Source organism: Drosophila willistoni, unplaced genomic scaffold, assembly GCF_018902025.1.
Source record: "Drosophila willistoni isolate 14030-0811.24 unplaced genomic scaffold, UCI_dwil_1.1 Seg810, whole genome shotgun sequence".
NCBI lineage: Eukaryota > Metazoa > Arthropoda > Insecta > Diptera > Drosophilidae > Drosophila > Drosophila willistoni.
The window spans coordinates 38583-42465 of NW_025814713.1; the positions used below are offsets into that span (position 1 = coordinate 38583).

Here is a 3883-nt window from a genome sequence, read left to right on the forward strand (position 1 = left end):
TATATGTAGATGATTTACTTATAGCTTGCCAAAAGATGGATGACATGATCGCAATCAAGGCAACAATTGCGATGAAATTCGAATGCGTCGATAAGGGTCGTTACGAGAGTTTTGGCATGCAAGTAGACCGAAATGATGATACAGGCAGTGTGTCGAGAAGTTGCTACTCCATTGGATGCTGGTTTCCAAGTGGCGTGCTGTGACGAGAAATGTGTCATACAGGATGTGACAATGTATCAGTCAGCAATCGGAGAGTTGATGTGGCTTGCATTAACATCAAGACCTAATATCTACCGTTCAGTTATCAAATTAGCGCAAAGGAATAAGGAACCTCACAGTGAACATGTTGCAGCAGTTAAGCATGTTATGAGGTATTTGGCGGCAACGAAGGATCTTAAGTGCACTACCGATCGTGTGGAGATGCTCTTACGGATACGCTGACGCGATTGGGCGGTGGTGGCAGATCGTACACGGTACGTTTTTTTGCAGGTGCCTATTTGGAAGTCAGAAAAACAATGCAGTGTGGCGTTGAGCAGCACAGAGGCCGAATACATGGCTATGTCTTCAGCGGCGAAAGAGGCTTTGCATTTGAGGCGATTGTTGATCGAGATTGGATGTGGAACGCTGGACATCTACGAATTGTTTGAACATTTGATGTCATTTCTGCAAGATCTTGTTTATGCTCGATCGAAACACATAACATCAGAATCATTTCGTCGAGAATTTTACAAGAGGCGATTGATCTGGACTGTATATCAATAAGGACATGGTAGCTGATATATTAACGAAAAATTTGACTAAGCAAAAGCATAATCATTGTGTCAAGTTATTGAATTTAAACTAAGAAAGTAATGGCACACAGAATCATATTGAGGAAGGGTGTTGAAAAATCATATGTTTCTGTTTGCAGCCCTGTATTTATCCCTGGTTATATCGATTGTACTAAGCTTGTAGGTTATCGATATCGATATCGCTTTGTAACTCTGTATATTTTGTTTCTTCCTTTTCCGCCCTTGAAAGTGTATGGACACTTAATAAAGATAAACTTATAATTTTACAGTTAACAAAACTTTTTTCCATTATCTTTAGTAGGGTTAGAAATATTTGAAAAGTACAACTAATTAAACAATTATATATTACAATATTACAACAAAAATAAAACTTATTAGATAAGCTTACTTTATAATCCCTATAAAGTCAAATGTTCAGAGGTATTCAATATGTTTAAGGCGATTCAACCTTCACCTCAAGCGGATTTAATATTATTTCACACCTGCTTAAAACAAAGATATAAAAGTCGGCGATTAATTTACTTAATTAGAATAAGTTGGGAAATGCCATCTAAAATATAGTTCTTAGATATTTGGTTCAAATAAATATAAGTAAACTCATGTAAGTTGAAAAAATGTAAAATAATGGTTAGTTCCTTTATACATCCTTCATTATTTCCTTAAAGAATATGTGAATAATACATACAATCATCTAAAATATTTAAATTTTCTAATGAAAGCGTCAAATGTTGTGTTTAGTTGTATCAAATCATAAGCCAAGTTAGGGCATCTTTTGTTTCTTTATCCTTTACTTGGATAATGATCTTTTCATTTCACATATTAAATTCTCGAATGTAATAATCATTAAATTTTCTTAGATGCAGTTGCAATTACATTGTAATTACAGGACCAGACACGTTTTCTCTGCAGGTCTCAGAACCAGTAAAAAGGATTAATCCAAGCACTTAAGTAGCAGCTTATGACAGATATACAAACATATGTATGTATATACATACATATGAGTCGTTGGGTTATGTTACGAATTAAATTTTCAGACTTTCAACTTCCCCCTTCTCTTTTTGGCTATAAAATATCGCTTAAAATGTGACACATGTCCATGTCCTGTTCATCCTAATTGGCCCCAAGTAATTTGCCTTTGTATAATTTTAATTAGTATTAAGATTTTGGCTTTTTAAGCCATCTCAAAATATATACCTACATTTGTGTATGTGTCAATATATACAATATTTCTATGGCTATGCGTATGTGCGTATGTGTTAATAACACACTGCTTTCTTCCACTTATCGTTGAAGTGCATCCTCCAGACATGTGAAGTAATCAAAATGTTAGTGCAAACTCTAAATTAATATCCTGCAGTTTCCCTTGGTCTCAATTATGGGCAAACTTGCTGCATTGCATAAATTTGGCCAGAGCAAATTGTAGCCACAACAACAGCTGACCAAGAGAATCAATGATTAATTTTCTGTGGTAGTTACTTCATTCAGTTCGATGCAAGAGTCTACACATTCGAAATACTAATACTTGCTCTGTGAACTGATCTGTATCAAAAGAAAATGCACAATTTATAATGTAAGTATCAAAATATATTTATTTGTTATATAGTTCAGTTACAAATGCACCAATCCGAATCAGAATGATGTATACTTCAAATGTCTCCGCGTCTCACTTCAATGAATCGTCAATCTTCGTGTGTATTTCGGCATAGAACAACTTAACACTCGACCAGTGTATCTCAAGTCTTTATAGATTCATCGATTTAAGTGTTACACACCAATCAGCATGATGAATAGATCACACTCGCCTTCTGTGTATTTCCAATGATCATAAGTGTATTGCACCAATTTGCATCACCATGATGAATATATTAAAAGTTTCTTATGTATTTCGGTGTAGAACTTTGGAACCGCCTTCTGTGTATTTCCAACGTGTATAAGTGTTATGCACCAATTTGTATCAGTATGATAAATACATCAAATTTTTCTTATGTATTTCGGTTTCAGATGTGTTTTGCACCACCTTGCATCAGTATATTTCATCAGTTTCGGTATAGAACTTCACACTGGTCTTCTGTGTATTTCCAACGTGTATAAGTGCTATGCACCAATTTGTATCAGCATGATGAATACATCACACTCGCCTTCTGTGTATTTCCAACGTGTATAAGTGTTATGAACCAACTTGTATCAGCATGATGAATACATCAAATGTATCGTATATATTTGTGTATCGAACCTACTACTCGCTTTCTGTGTATCTTTAACGTGTTTGTGGATGAGTCTATTAGGTGAGAAAAAAAATTATAAAATTCATTTATAAAAATTCTAATCTTCGTAGCTTACCCTGTGTAGATTCGTGTTCAGGATGTGATGATCGTCGATGGTTCAGTATTTAGAAATATTATAATCAACGTCCATTATTATTCGTCCTGCAAGCTGCAAGTTGGTAATTATATTCAAATATGTTTAGTTAAAATACAAAAACCTTGACTTACACTGGGTGAGTGTTCACGTGTGTAGGTAAAACAAGAGACAGACAGATCAGTACAGGCGTACCTGGTACATTGTTCTGTATTAATGTATATTTAATGTAATGTTTTAATAACGGCTCCTACAATTCGGCTCTATGGTTTTCCAAAATATGCACGCCAAAGCAGATTAAATTAAATACCTGAATACTTTCGTCAGTTTATTAGCAAATATTGATTTTTAGGAAATTTATTCACCTTTTTTCCGATTTTTTTGAGTCTTTTTTTTCATTTTTTATAAAAGTAAAAAAAAAAAAAATATATATCTTTACGCTTATATCTAAGATAAATAAAGTGTTTATTTGCCGAAAAAAAAACTGTGTTGAATTTTGATTTTCGAGCTGTGTGCTCTAGTGAGAACTCAAACTTAACTGACTTTCTCTGGCTTCGTCTCAGGTATATCAACTTTTCGAATGACAGGTGACTAAAACCCGGCTGCTTCGATTTTAAAAATTTACATAGTTTACGTTGACATAAATATAAATGCAGACTTGTTGTTGCCGCCGAAATCCGATAACTGCCCAGCAGACCCGACGCAGCCACCATATCACTCTTCCTCTTTCATAC

General features: G+C 34.5%; 1 long non-coding RNA gene across 3 annotated transcripts; it reads right to left on the reverse strand.

Annotated features, from left to right (window-relative positions):
• Positions 1 to 3014: 3014 nt before the first annotated feature.
• Positions 3015 to 3543, reverse strand: LOC111519705. Of its 3 annotated transcripts, XR_006955351.1 has the most exons (4): positions 3515 to 3543; positions 3284 to 3459; positions 3132 to 3224; positions 3015 to 3069 (listed from the first exon to the last, which is right to left on the reverse strand). It is a non-coding gene; the product is annotated as an uncharacterized LOC111519705 (long non-coding RNA). The 3 variants fall into 3 exon arrangements; XR_002724454.2 differs by lacking the exon at positions 3515 to 3543 and having other exon boundaries at positions 3132 to 3217; positions 3284 to 3482; XR_002724453.2 differs by lacking the exon at positions 3515 to 3543 and having other exon boundaries at positions 3284 to 3480.
• Between the last annotated feature and the right edge of the window lie 340 nt (positions 3544 to 3883).